The sequence below is a fragment of the Ursus maritimus genome, unplaced genomic scaffold (genome assembly GCF_017311325.1).
Source record: "Ursus maritimus isolate PB19 unplaced genomic scaffold, ASM1731132v1 scaffold_6, whole genome shotgun sequence".
Taxonomy (NCBI): domain Eukaryota; kingdom Metazoa; phylum Chordata; class Mammalia; order Carnivora; family Ursidae; genus Ursus; species Ursus maritimus.
The window spans coordinates 15,694,854-15,710,907 of record NW_024426774.1 but is presented as its reverse complement, the minus strand read 5'-3'; positions in this window follow the sequence as shown (position 1 = coordinate 15,710,907).

Genomic DNA, 16,054 nt, shown 5'->3' with positions numbered 1-16,054 from the left:
ATGCGAGCTCTCCTTACCCTCGGACATGTGGACTTTCTACAGCCTTGGTGGGGAGGAATGTGTCTGGTTTCCCATGCCATGCTCTCTGGGACCCAAACCTAGTCAAGATTGGGAGAGATACTTAAGTTTATGAGAGGAGACTTTTATTTTATTTTATTTTATTTTAAGATTTTATTTATTTATTTGACAGAGAGAGACAGCCAGCGAGAGAGGGAACACAAGCAGGGGGAGTGGGAGAGGAAGAAGCAGGCTCATAGTGGAGGAGCCTGATGTGGGGCTCGATCCCAGAACGCCGGAATCACGCCCTGAGCCGAAGGCAGACGCTTAACGACTGGGCCACCCAGGCGCCCCCAGAGGAGACTTTTAATTGTCCCTTGTATGCCTCCTTTATTACCTCCCCAGTTTTTGCAAACTGCCTCGGGAAAAGTAATAAATATTTGTGAATTAAAAAAAAATTATTCAGTTCTACAATCAAAAAATTAGGGAAACAAATAAATGAGGATAAATGAAACCAAGTATGGAAACAGATACCATGTGAGAAACATCTTGAAAAAAAAAAAGAGTAGAACACACATGTACTAAAAACAGATTGGAATGGATGGAAGGCCCAAGTAGGCACTAAATATTCATGAGGCCTGTGAGCCATCAAATTTTCATGAGGCACTAAATAAATATTCATGAGACCTTTAATTAGCCACTTGGTGGGGGTGGTACCCATTTAACCTCCGTTTATTATCAACCCACTGCTCAGTTTGCATGCTTGTTCTGCAACAGTAGTATTCATGGGACACTAGCGATCCACAGGGCTGATGCGCAAAGAGTAGCATTTGCGTCTTTGAAGGGCATATGTTCTCAAACTTTAAACACATGCATACAAGAAAGTCCTAATCATATTAACATATATAAAAAGAACTCTTATAAATCAATAAGAAAATGTAAACACAATAAAAAATTGGCAAGCATTATAAACATGCAGATTCACAGTAAGAGAAATATGTTAAGGCATGTTTTAAAAGTATTTAAGATCGAAGAAAGAAAGACAGAGTCTTTCAGATACTCTCATAGCCACTCCCTTGTAGCTCCTCCAGGGTTGGGGTGGGACTAGGAAAAGGAAGGAAAATGCTGAACCCTCTTCTCTGTAGGCTGTGGGGACAGACAACCCAATGGTGGCTCTCCCGTCAGCACACATGTGGTTCCTTGGAGGGCCGTGTACTTCTCAACTTTCATCCAGTTCACCAAAACAATATTTTTCTAAGCATTCCCAGACATGTCTTTGAATGCTGCCTTATACACCTAGAGTTCAGGTGGCTGCTTCTATTCCGGTCCTTTTCCTGGAAAACTAATGCTTCTGCTTATTTCACTACCCTGAAGTCATGCACAAAATGAGGAGAATGGACCACTCCACACTCTGCATCACCCTTTGTCACACAGATGCAAGAGAAGAAAACAGCTACAATTCTTGCAAGAGAGAACTCTCTCGTGGACCCTACTAAGGAGATTCAGTTGCAGAAGAGTCTAAAGGACCTCCTCTGCAAGGAGTCCCATGCTGTGATCCGCAGTAACCATTAGGGCTTTATCCCTCCATCCTTCCTTCACTTCCTTCATTCTTTTTCTACCTTCTCTTCAATTTATAGCCTTGCTACTTAAAGTGGGGTCCAGCAATATGGCAACACCGGGCAGTTGCTAGAAATGAAGACCCTCAGTCCTACCCCCGACCCCCTTCATCAGAATCTGTATGTTAACAAGATCTTCTGGGTATTTGAAGGTACATTAAAGTTGGAGAAGTATTGATTTCTAGAACAGAGTTTCTGGATTCTCCTGCTCCAGTCTCTCATGTCCACATGCATTCTTAGCTGGGGTGGCTCCTTTCTCTATCAGACTCCACCTCGTACAAAGCTGTCCTTGGCACGTTTTAGTCCCGTACCTCTTCTTTTCCATTTTCTGTTACCCTTTCTTGTGACCTTTGGCCTTCCTTTCCTGTTGATAAATGTCCACTCAGGCTCCTCGGCTCCATTTGCCCTCTTCCCAGAGAGGCTAGAAACGCACTCCAAGGATCAGCTGGGACTGGCTTGAAGGACCCCGCCCTGCCTCTTCAAGTGCCAGATGTAATTTAATCATTCCCAGAGTTCAGAGGTTTATGACTTGTTTCTTGTCGTTCCAAATGTGCGGTCAAGATGCCCTGGTGTTGAGTTGGCGGGACTCATGGCTTATTTAAATATTTTCCAATTCTGCTCTTTCGGACCACTGCTTCCACATTGCTATCACTTGGAAATATGAATGTAGTGAAATCATGAGGCTTATGTCAAGTTTGCCTTTAAACTCTTACACTGATTAAGCCATTATACCAGCAGTTTCTATGAACTAAATCTATTCCAAAAGAAGGAGTTTCTGGAATTGGGACCCAAAATCTTTCTATAGGTTCTTGGATGTACTTTGTGAGTGTGATTTTGTTTCCTAGACATGGCAAGAAAAATTTTATTTGAAATCCAAAAAAGTCATGGATGACTTTGTGTATTTCTGGGGTACTTGGAGAATCCGCCTGCATCCCAGAGTGAAGTGCTTTTATCTGAATGCGCACACACACGCGCACACACACGCACGCAGGCACGCGCGTGCGCACACAACTGCTACACCTTATTGTCCAAACTTTTTGTCCCCGTCAGAGATGGGAAAAAAAGGGTAATCTCTAGGGAAAAAAATCAACTCTAAAACTGGCGATATTATGCATTTTATAGGCATTGGAATATCGAGGACAATTCAGTTGAAAAACATCACTAGTTACACAACTCAGATGACTGGTGCTGTGGTTAAACAGGCCACAAAAGAAAAATAGAGGTAAACTGGACTCTATTAAAATTAAAAACTTTTGGGGGTGTCTGGGTGGCTCAGTCAATCATCTGACTCTTGGTTTCAGCTCAGGTCATTATCGCAGGGTCCTGAGATCGAGCCCCACCATGCTGATGTCTGCTCTCAGGGCAGAGTCTGCTTGTCCCCCTCCTTCTGGTCTTCCCCACACTCATGTGCACTCTCTCTCTCTCTTTCTCTCTCTCAAGTAAATGAATAAATAAAATCTCTTTAAAAATTAAAAACTTTTGTGCGTCAAAAGACACTATCAACAGAGCGAAAAGGCAACCACAGAAACAGTCTTTGCAAATCCTATCTCTGATTAAGAGGTTTATATCCAGAAAATATAAGGAATACCTACAACATAACAACAGAAAAGCAAAGAACTCAATTAGAAAATGGGCAGGGGATTTGATAGACATGTCTCCAAAGAAGATCTACAAGGTCCAATAAGCAGGTAAAAAGATCCTCCACATCACTAGTCATTAGAGAAATACAAATCAATATCACAATGCGATGCCCCCCTCAACTACTAGAATGGTTATAACTGAAATGTTTAAAACAGCAGGTATTGGGGAGGATGTGGAGAAATTGGAACACTTGTGCTTTGCTGGTGGGAACGTAAAATGGTGCAGCCGCTCTGGAAAATAGTTTGTTGGTTCCCCAACAAAACTAAACGAAGAATTACCATATTGAACCAGCAATTCCACTCACAGGTATACATCTGAAAACAGGGACTCTAACAGATACTTGTATGCCAATGTTCATAGTAGTGTTGTCCACAAGAGCCGAAAAGTGGAGATAACCTGAGCGTCCATCAACAGATGAACAAATAAACAAAATGTGACATATACATACAGTGGAATATTGTTCAGTAATTAAAAAGGTCTTTCTTTGCCTGATGCTTTTTGTTCCTTTTGAGCACTAAGGCATTAAATACCAGCTCCTCTCATTATTAGCTGTGTGATCTTAGGTGTGTTTCTATGCCTCTCTGAACATCTTATTCTTCATGTTAAAAAAAAAAGAGAGAGAGAGAGATTTACTGTGAATCCATTTAACCTGCCCTACTCTGTGAGTTTCTTGAAGACGTGGTATGATCCCTGCCTGGCGGAGATGTTGCGAGGATCAGGCATCAGGGTGTTATGTGGCCCAACGTCCAAGGCTAAATCCACAAATAAACAATATCAGCGCCTAAGAGTTCTGAAGGACCAGGAGGGGAAAGCCCTGGAGGACACAGTCCTGGAGAAAGAGTTTACATTCGTGTGTGTGCATGTGTGTGCGCATGCGTATATGTGTGCACACAGGTATACGTGTGCGTGTGTATGCTGCTTGGGGGGAAGGGAAACTCCACGTCATCAAGTGCCAGGCTTGCAGGGATATAGCCGTAGGGCAGAAACCTGTCCTTTAACACAGCCTCCTTTTGCGTTTCCTGTATCCACCAACACTTTCTTTTTACTCCAAAAACTGCCGGTATAATCCCAAAATCACCAGAGCAGTGCGATTTTCTAAGAAAGCAGTTTAACTAAAGCCACTTGCCCTAAAATCAATCCCTCTAAAGCGAATTTGCATACAGGCAACTTGCTCAGGCTGCTACTTCCACCCACCTGGATTGTCTTTTGTTTTTTGTTTTTTTTAATAACTATTAGAGCTCTTTCTATGAAGGAATTTTTTTTCTAATTTTTTTTCTGTCTCAGTCACTTGCTAAAGACATCTCTTATTTTCATGTTTCTGATAAACATGTCTGTGGTTGTTCCCCATACGATTCACCAAATTGATCACTCTTGCGATTTCTACCTGCTTGATTCTTTGTTTCTTTATTTCTATGTGTCTCGCTGGGATTACGGACACAAATCACCCCTCCTGTGGTTGATGCATTGAATGCTGCGTTACTATTGAGACAGAGACAAACCATTCTGCAGAAAGGCTCCTAGTGGAAAGTTGGTACTATGTGCTTCTAGCTTCGTAAAGTGGAAAAATAAAACGACAGTTTCTGTGTGGGTGTGCGCTTTAAACCCACTTGGCGAGGGCAAGCTTCGGTAGCCCACATGTGTGGGCAGAGACCGGGCAACAGGTTTTCTGACTCCAGACTCAGTGTGTCAATTAAGCACTCCACATGGCATCCATTAATAATTTTGTAAATGTACTAATTATGCTGCTAATTCATTAAATAAGACACAGTTGATCTGCCATTTGCCCAAACACGATCTCATTTGTGCTTCCAAAATGTCATTTCTTGTTACCATTACCACTTTAATGGAAAGGAAACTTGATGGAATGGATGAGCAAATTAATTATGTAAAGCAGGGTTGCAAAACTCAGTCCAGTAATGGAAGAAAAAAAAGAAAAGAAAAACCGAGACCAGAAAACAGTTGAACAAAGTAACAAAGAAACATCCTCCTTTAGAACATATAAGCCAGTCATTCTCAGATGGGGGAGATCTTGTACCCCCCCATGGCACATCTAGAAATGTCTGGAAAATTTTTATTGTCACATTGGAGAGAGGGTGCTGCCGGCATCTCATAGGCGAGGTCGCAGAAGCTGCTAAAACGTCCTACAATGCACAGGAGAGTCGCTCACGAGGAGGGACTGTCTGACCCAAAATGTCGATAGTTGCTGAGGTAGAAAATCCCGGACTGAAGGCTGCTGATACAAGGAGGCGAAAATGGGATGTACTCTCTGAGGACTAACTGGTCTTGAAGGGATAGTCTTCTCTGTGTAATCTGTTTTCCCAATAGGCCCTTCGCATGTTTTGCCATTTACAGCCAAGCCCCTATGACAGAAAGAAATCCATGTTCCTATGTTCGTTTTCTCAGCCTGCCGTCTTGGGTGAGGTTGTGTCTCTTGTCTGTTTTCTCTGGCACAGCCCCCTTTCCATCAACTCTCTTTATATGAGCTCAGCTCTTGCTCTCAGCGGAGAGGAAGGCCATTATGGACCAAGTTCTGTCCCCGCTCCCAGAGGCAGTGTCTGGGCGAGGCTCCCGGGTCAGGCAGAGTGGACGGGCTCTCTGGCTCAGTCTGCTCCCTTTCCGGCCAAGGCCAGCCCAGCAACCAATGGAGGCGGGGGAGTTCTCTGTTTCTTTCCGTCTTTCCTTCCAACACCATGCTCCCGGGTCTCTGCTCTTCCTCTTCTTCCTTCCCTCACTTCTGCTTCCGACAACCCGTGGAATCTTTACCCCTGACTTTCTGACCAGCCCACCCCGTGCGTTGCTAGACCTTGGGACTCCTTTCTTTCAATCTTCCTTTTAAACCCCATTCTCAGGGTGACTCAGGAAAGAGTCAGGAAGCTGATGACTGATAAATAGTGTCGGACCCCTTCTAGGCAGAGCTGCCTTTTGGCAAAGGACTTTGCCTTAACTCACGGGCTAACAGTGGGCATGTAACACAAAGTGCTTTTCCATGCTTCACCCTATTGGCTTCCAGATCTCCTTTCTTCCACTAGGAGAGCAAGGGATTTTTAATGCTCAGTGGAAAACATGCTCAGAGCTCCAGCTGACCCAGCTGGCTGCTAATGGTACCTGCAATGAGACACAGGGCTGCAGACCCAAGCCCGGTCTCCTCAGTGAAGAGATACCTGCACCTGCTAGGCAGGGGTGGGATAGAACCCTCTTGGATTAGCCCAGGCTTTTAAGCCAGCATTTCTCAGACAAGAGAGTATATCAGTAGCCCCTCTTCCGCTTGCACCAAAAGGCAGCCAGCCCAGCCACCCAGAAGGGGACTCCTGTCCCCCACTCTGGGGAAAGCATTCCTCTTTCTCCCCTTCAGTCTCTGGCGCTTGGAGCTGTAAGGTTTGATGCCAGTTGGCATCCTAAGCTCTCCTTTGTGAAAGCCTGACCTGCAGTCGTGCAGTCAGCCTCTTCCTCTGTGAGAACACGCCCCAGCAGATGCCCGCTCCTCCGGGAAGGGCCGCCAAGCTTCCACTCATTTTGTGCTTACGTGCTCTCTCATTCTCAGATGGGGGAGATCTTGTACCCCCCCATGGCACATCTAGAAATGTCTGGAAAATTTTTATTGTCACATTGGAGAGAGGGTGCTGCTGGCATCTCATAGGCAAGGTCGCAGAAGCTGCTAAAACGTCCTACAATGCACAGGAGAGTCGCTCACAAGGAGGGACTGTCTGACCCAAAATGTCAAGTTCTCACTCGCTTCTCTCGCCTCACCCACTAAAGGTAATTATAAAAAGGCAACACAAAACTTAGAATTTCATTTCAGGCAAAATGCAAACATTTAAGAAATGGCCTAAAGATTCCTAAGAAGCCCTCAGGCTAGAGGGGGGGAAAAACAATGAAATACAGTCTGAGAAATGCTCTAATGGATCGTGTGCTTGCTCACGAGGCAACAAGAGCCCTGTGGAGGGAGATACTACCTGGGTGAGAGGTTGGATACGGTGGAGTAGGGCGGAAAGGCTAGTATGAAGACGAAGAAAAAGTCAATGATTAGACAATGTGTATCAAAATATTTTCCCAGTGCAATGTCCAAGGTAGGCACTCAACAAATACTTATCGAAGTTGATGTTTCCAAGATCTGGAGTGTAAGTGACTGGTGATGACATTCACTGGGATCAGGAAAAGAAAACTGGGCATTGGAGGGAGATAATGGGGTGAGCAGTGGGCCATGTTGTGTTTGAGGTGTTTAAGAAACCTCCAGGTGGAGATAACTAATTGGCATTGGACATGCAAATCTGGAGCTCAGGAGAGAGGTGCAGGACAGAGAGGAAATCGTCAGTGTTAGAGCACAGGTGAAACCACAAAAGTAAATGACATCTTCTGAGAACCAGAAAACTCATGGTTCTTCAGGGATTCTTGTGTTTTCTCCTTTAATTGATTAACTCCGTATTTTGTAACAGCCCCCCCCGTACAACATGTGGGAGGAAGAAATTGCTCGGCCCACGACAAGCTCGACATGTGGTTAAAATGTGTGTGTGCGCTCATTCACTTGCACGCGTGTGTGCAAATATCCAACTGCAGTATAATCTGTAAGTAAGCACTGATTTCTGCAGGTGCGTAAAGAGCAGTGAGCCTGGTTCTGTCTTAGAAGTACAGATTAAGGTGGGAGATCGTGGAATTGTTCACAAAAGTTACAAAAACAGAGGCTTGAAAGCTAAATGGGTTTGGAGTTTTTTGTTGTGGTGGTGGCTGGTTTTCTCCAGGTAGCAGGGGCCACATAGTCAAAGATATGAGACACAAGATAGCCCGAGTGTGAACTGTTTGAACACCGGCAGCAGCGTCCCAGAAGGGTCTGAGATGAGTGTGACGGGTCTGGATTTGTGTTTGGGGAAGACGCTTCTGGGGGCAAGTGTGGCTGTTGGATTAGAGCCTGGAAAGATGCCTGAGCAAAGAACCTTACGCCAAGGTGCCTTCCTTCCCATCCCGTTGTCCACCCCACAAGGGCCTCAGGAGGGCTGGGCTTTGAAGACCTGCACGTGTGAATGGGCTGAACCTTTACAACACGCTGTCGACCTGAGCACGTGAGCGTACGCACGAGTATGCCACTGCAGCCAGACGAATGCAGGGAAGGCATGGACTCCGGATTGTGGGGGAATATAAGGCTGCTCAAGAAAGGAGCTCAATGATTTGGTCCACTTTGTACTTACAAGTCTCGGTTTATCACAAATAAGGTTTCGTTCAGCCGTTAGTAGGTTTCCACTTAACTTCCTAAATCCCCTTCTGTGTTCTAAAGAGTTGTTTCACGTGTCAACCCTGGCCCTGGCCCAACCCCAGCCCCAGCTATAGGGAAAAGGCAAAGCTCTTAACCTTGAGGGACCCAAAGGAAAAGTGCCTGAACTCAGCAGAGATGCTCTCACCGGGCTTTACACTTAGTAACTTGCATTTTTAACAACGGTTAACAAGGACCTTCGTGCTACGAAATTCAAGTAGGATCTGCAAAGAATTTTACAACCTAATACAGTCCCTAAATGGTATCTCGGAATATGCTTTCACCACCTCAACAAGACTCAGGCGTTTTAACTATCCAAAACCATTTTTTAAAGTGCTGTTTAATTGCTGTTGTGTGTAAATGTGTTCTCACACCTGTGCTTTAAGCATTTTGCACCTATGTAACCAAATGAACCGGAGACTGAGTTTCTAATTTTTTAAGAGCCAAGACATGAGAATGGGGGATTTTGTTCCACGGTTCAAGATGCACAAGCCCTAGCATGTCTGGCAACAGAGAGATGCAGAGCCACAAAAAAGACCGTCCTTTGCAGCGGTGGGATACTTCTTCTACCTGTTAATTTTTCTCCGAGAGTAAAAATGCATTGTTCCATCTGGGCCTTGGAAAGTGACCTCCATCCTGCAGTGGATGATTGTGTCAGGCCAGGTTCTGCATCAGGAAATTTTCAGCGATGACCGCCTAGTATGTGCTGTCTGAGTCCCATCTATGTCTGCCTTTGTTCTCGCATCTCCTCTCCCCTGGTCTACGAGTACCGTCCCAAAGGGAGGTTTCTGAAATTTCCTGCTCAGTAGAATAGAAACGCACACTGGCTCTCCAGAGCACTGTCATCCATTCACTCAGTGCAGCGTGCAGAAGAGAAGTGTCTCCTCTAGGAAATCCCCAGCAGAGTCCAGCAGGATCGGAACTTTCACTGCATATGAGAGTACATGCTGAGGGTCACCCTAGTAAGAGATGAAAATCCACCCCGCTAACCAGGACAGTCAGTGTTACCATCGACTCCCCCCAAGGGCTTTATTATTCCACAAAGCTTATTGTCACCTTATATCTGAATTTTAAAAAGACATTTTAACCCCAGGAAGTCTCTTCTAATGTTCACCGAATTAATTACATTTAAAAATATTTGTAACATCAACCTACCATTTGTAACAACAGATGAAACTAAACTCATTTACCTTTTTCTTTCTTCTTAGGCTTTATTTTCTCCTGATGCTTGAACAGGAAAGAGCACTGGATAAAGAGTACCGAGTTCTGTATTTCAGTCTGAACCCTGCCAGTAACGCTGGAAAGATTTGAAGGTCAATTAACCCTTCCGGGGCTCAGGTTCCTCTCAAAAGGCACAGAAGCTTTCTAAGCTGCTTGTCCCACAAAACTGTTGTGAGCGCAAGACGGGAACCGTGTCTGTGAACGCAATTCTAAATCCCATCGTAAGCCACAGCAAAGAGAGTTTCAAATTTTCCACGGACATTTCACATCAAACGTCATGTCATTTCAATGTACTTAGTTTCCTTTGATGTTGTCCATAGCTTGGGCCCTAAATAGTTCACATTCTTAGATTTAATTTAATAATAATCTGACAGGGCCACCTGGGTGGAAGCATCTTTCTTCAGCTCAGGTCATGATCTCAGGGTCCTCAGATCGAGTCCTGCATCAGTCTCTCTGATTAATGGGGAGTCTGCTTCTCCCTCTCACGCTCCCTCTGCACTCTCCCCCCTCCTCAAATAAATAAATAAAAATAAAATCTTTTTAAAAATAATAATAATTATCTGACAGCTGTGTTTCCTGCTATATTTATAGCCAACTATGAAGACAATAATTATTCCCTTTCTCACCAGGGAACTAAAGACTGTGATGGTTATTAATCCATATTTAAATCTGTTTAAATTATGTAGTATCGGACCATGATTGAAATCATTCCAGATCTAAGAGATTTGCCAACACAGCCCCATGTACTGTCTACTACTGTTGGATTGTGCTTTGGGCCCACGAACACTGATGAAGCAAACACTCTGTAGAGAGCTAGCCGCGGAGACCACGCAGCTGCTGGGAACTAAGAATTGAGTGAAAAGGTTAAGGAGGAGCATACCTTATGCATTGTGAGTTTTGGGAGCACTTTGAAGGGAAATCTTTTTTAATGCAAAACTTATTTTTAGATTTCCACACTTTGTCATTAAAAATGACAATGACTTTCAAAATGTGTCTTTGGCAGTGGAGATTATATTTGGTCTGGTAAAAATCCTGGCAGATTTCTCTTTTAATCAACAGCTCATCTAAAACCTTTTACCAAATTCAGAATGTGAGAGAAATGACAATGAAGTCTAGAGGGTAGGAAACCCAAAATCAGCTGATAAGAAACTAAGCTTTGCTTGGATGCTGCCTGTGCAAAACTGTATGTACTTCTGTGTCCAACATCACAGAGCTACGTCCGTGGTGCTGAATGCAAAACTCTAGGTGCAAGGAGCAATGATTAAACTAGATCTGGTCCAGGAACAGACGCTGGGACTAGAAAGAGGGATTTTCCAAAACTCTTCAGTTTTGTTTTCATCTGTAATCATCTTGCAAATAAATAGAAATTCTATTATGTGAAATCCTGGCACCTTTTTGGCTACAAAAGAGCCATGTGTACAATTACTATGAGCTATTACACCTTGTCGATTCTAGAGCACAGAGAAAGAAGTACAGGTGCCTTCGAATGGTTAATGATCTCCTAATGAAGTGCATTTCTGCATTGATAGGGACAATTTAAATATTTCTAACTGATTATTTGAGTTTCATTTCTCTGTTCAACAAGTAATATTGTAATATTGAATAGTATGCTTCTGTTTGGGCTTATCTTGAGGAAACTTGAATTGTCTGAATATTTGTTAATCACGTACAGATTTCAAGTGCCATATTTTCAAATTAAGCTTGCTTTTGTTTGTGATCTTTCCTTTAAAAATATACAGATTTTAGCTAAGTAATACATATTTTATTGTACTTTAAGCAAAGATAGAAGGAAGCTTTGAGGAAAAAGTAGTATGCGCTTTTCAATAGCTGTAAAGGAAAATAGTGTGATTAGCCAAAAGGATTGACAGGTTGTAAGATGACAGGCTTAGGAACTGGGTAGCTAAAACACACTGTCTTCTTCAAGGGCTGTGTAGAATAGATTCGCTTATTTATATTTCCAGCAGTATGTTAGATTCAATCCTCTGAATGACTCTTTTTTTTTTAAGATTTTATTTATTTATTCGACAGAGATCGAGACAGCCAGCGAGAGAGGGAACACAAGCAGGGGGAGTGGGAGAGGAAGAAGCAGGCTCATAGCGGAGGAGCCTGATGTGGGGCTCGATCCCATAACGCCGGGACCACGCCTTGAGCTGAAGGCAGATGCTTAACCGCTGTGCCACCCAGGCGCCCCTCTGAATGACTCTTAATAAACACCACCAAAATTTCTGAATAAAATATTTTTATTCACTTTTTTAACTTGACAAAAAGGTCAGGAATCTTCAGAAGAGGGAAAAAATGGGGAACTAAACAAATTCCTTAGTCAGCTAAATGAAAGCACATAAGCGCCAGAAGAAAACATACGTGAGCACCACTTTAACCTCAATGTAGAAAGAGACTTTCTCGCCCTAACTCAAAATCCGGAGGCAATAAAACTGGGAGAAAATATTCATGACAGGTATCACAGATTAAGGGCTCATAGATCTAGTTTTAAAATTTGGGAGAGAAAAAGGGCAAAAACACAGACAAATCACAAAAAGAGATAAAAATGACTCCAAAACATGAAAAGATGTCGTCCTTATTCAAGATAGGAAAAATAGAAGTAAAACCACACTGAAATACCATTTCTTACCCAATAGAGCAGCACAATTTAAAAATGTGGCAATGCGCTCTGCTGTCAAGGCTGTGGGAAATTGATGGTTTTGTACATTGCTGGTAGAGCAAGAAGGGGGAAGGACTCTGTAAAGAGAGCAGTTTGGCAATACCTAACAGAACCACGTGTGCTTCTTCAACCCCTAAATCTCCCTACTAGAAACGTACCTAGAAGATACCCCTCCAATAACACGAACATTCATGTGCACAGAACTATTCATGGCAGCATCTTTTGTAATTGCAAAATGTTGGAAACTACCTGAACATCCAAGCACGGGAGATCAGTTGAATCAACTTTGGTGTATACACTCAATGGAATACTATGCAGCCGTTAAAAATGAGGGCAATCACTATGAACTGCTGTGAATTTATTTCTAGGAGATATTAAGTGAAAAAAAGCAAAATGCTTAAGAGTATGCTACCCTTTGTGAAAGGCTGAAAAAATAAATAAACATATATGCCTCTACTTGTCATTACAAAATGAAATGCAGGACGCATTCACCAGAAAACAATGAAGTCAGTTACCAGCAAGGAGGGAGAATGGGGGGTGTAAAGGACACGAGAAGCAGTGAAATATCTTTGACTTTTGAAAGCATTTCATTATCCTCCATGCTCAAAAAGGAAATTAAATCAATCAGAGCAGGAACAGGGTTGTGGAAGCAGGGAGACCCCTAAAACTGAAAGAAACAGACACAGAACATGAGAATGAGAAGAGAGAGGAAAGAAAGTACAAATGAGAAACCCGGTGGGGTAAAACATTACCGACAGATGTATTGGGTTGAATAACATCCCCCCAAGAATTCGTGTCTTTCCTGGAACCTCAGAATGGGACCTTATTTGGAAATAGGGTTGTTGTAGGTGTAATTAAGGTGAGGTCATACTGGAGTAGGATGGGCTCTTAATCCAGTGTGACAGTGTTCCTATAAGAGGAGAAGGGACACACAAATGCACATGACTAAGAAAAGATGATGTGAAGATACGCCAGGGAGAAGGGCACATGATAAAGGAGGCGGAGTTTGGAGTGGTCTGTCCACAAGCTGAGGGATACCAGGGTTGCTGGCAGCAGCGCCAGCCAGGAGGGCACTAACAGTTTCCCCACAAGAGCCTTCAGAAAGAGTAGGGCCCTGTCAACACCTTGACTTTGGACTCCAGCCTCCAGAACTGTGAGAGAATAAATTTCTGCTATTTTAAGCGACCCAGTCTGTGGTCATGTGTTAAAGCAGCCACGGGAAACGAATACAATAAGCAGATCTCAGTAAAGGGAATAGAGGGTATTCCTTGTACTGGTTTTGTTATGCAACTTCTTCTAAATTTGAAAGTATTTCTAAATAAAGGCAAACAACAAAAACAAAAAATAAAACAATAGGACTTCTGAGAATCTTAAGGGCCTTGTCCAATTCATTGCAGTCCCTCAGGGAGCCTAGAAATTTGTGAGTGTGACTTTGGTCTAATGGAGAGGCTTGTAAATTGATACAGGAAATCTCACAACGTTTTTGAAGGAATTGTATCAACTTAGACTGAAAGCAACAAAGAGAACATAAATGCCCAGACTGCTATGGGCAGGAAACAGCCTTAGAAAACTCTGCAGCTTCCATATTACTCAGCCATCAGAGAGGATGAATACCCACCATTTGCACAGACACAGATGGAACTGGAGGGGATTATGCTAAGTGAAATAAGTCAAGCAAAGAAAGACAATTATCATATGGTTTCACTCATATGTGGAACATAAGGAAAGCATGGAGGACCACAGGGGAAGGGAGGGAAAACTGAATGGGAAGGAATCCGAGAAGGAGACAAATCACGAGAGACTCTGGACTCTGGGAAACAAACTGAGGGTTACAGAATGGAGGGGGTAGGGGGATGGGGTAACCAGGTGATGGGTATTGAGGAGGGCACGTGTTGTGATGAGCGCTGGGTATTATACGCAACTAATGAATCATTGAACACTACATCAAAAACTAATGATGTCCTATACAGTGGCTAACTGAACATAATAAATAAATACATACATAAGTAAATAAATACCATATACCAAAAAAAAAGTAGAATAGATTAAAAAAAAAAGAAAAAAAAGGCCATCTTTTATGGAAAATGACAGGGGACTCACAGGGCGGAACCAAGAGCAAACGGTCCTGGAGAACAACTCCCAGGCAAACCGACTGAGCCCTAAGCAAGGAACATGTGACATGTACCCGGCTGAATTTCAGAATTACTCTGAACAGTAACTGCTGTGTACTCTCGGGTCTCCTGTTTGGGGATGGGAGTGTCTATAGCAGCTGACTTACGTGTGTCTCACTCTTCGGGCTGAGTGCATAGGGGACAGAAAACTTGCCTCTTCTCTCCACAGGGCTTCAGGTTAAACAGAATGATACTCGAGGAATTGTACCCGAGGAACAGTACCCCACAGAGGAGCTTCATCTGCACCCGGACCCGGTCTAGGTCTAGACGGTGAGATCCTGACTTCAAGCTGACTGTTAACGGGGTGAGAACTGGTGGTCTAGGGGACAAGGGATGGGTGTATTTTGCATACGTGAGGGATGGCAACTCTTGTGGCCAGAGAGCAGACTGGGACAGGCAGAGGGAGGGTCTTTTCCAACTATGGGCACGACAATACTGTCATTTCACTTGCTCTCCTTACTATGCGACTTTGACTCTTCTCCCATCAACAGAGGTCTGTAAGCGGGTTGCGAGACGTAGCAAGTGAAAATGCAAGAAACACAAATAACTTTTTAGCATAGGTATGACCCCAAAATTGCATGTGACACATTTAATGCTAAAAAAGGTTGTTATTTATCTGAAATTCAAATATAACTATTTTATTTGGCAATCCAGAATTCCTCCCCCTTAAGTTGGTGGGCTTGTGATGACGGCAGGGATCATGCTATGTGAGTTCCTGGGCAAGGTCATGATGGAGAGTACAGATGCCTGGTCCTCTTCTTCGGTTGTTTGCTGTTGGAATACAGTCACCGTGCTGGGAGCAAGCCCACGTAGCCTGTGGTCCACATGGAGGGCAACAAGGCTGCTGGCCAAGGGCTCTGGCTAAGCCCCAGACAGCAGCTGGCAGCAACTTGCTGGCCATGTGTGAGAGCGATCTTCAAAGTGGATCTGGGGGCGCCTGGCTGGCTCAGTCGGTGGAGCGGCGACTCGATCTCTGGGTTGTGAGTGCAAGTTCCACGTTGGGTGCAGAGATTTTTAAAAAAAAAAAAAATCTTTGGAAAAAAAAAAAAAGAGTGGATCTTTACTCCAGCACATCGCTGAGCCGGCCCACTCTGCCACTAAGTTTTAGGGTTGTTTGTCATGTAACAATAAGATAACTAGAAAAACAGGTCACATGTTATATTAATCAGGGTTCTCCAGAAAAATGAAACCAACAGTATAAATATATACACACAGCATATATATATATATATAGAGAGAGAGAGAGACAGAGAGAGAGAGAGAGAGAGAGACACCAAGAGAGATTGAGAATTCAAGGAATTGGCTTAAATGATTGTGGAAGCTTGGCAAGTCCTAAATCTGCAGGGTGAGCCAGAGGCTGGAGACCCAAGGAAGAGTTGCAGCTGCAGTCCAAAGGCAATCTTGTGCCAGATTCTCTCTTGCTTGGGGGTAGGGGGCAGTCAGTCTTTGGTCTATGAAGGCCTTCATCTGATTAGATGAGGCCCACCTGCATTATGGAGGGTAATCA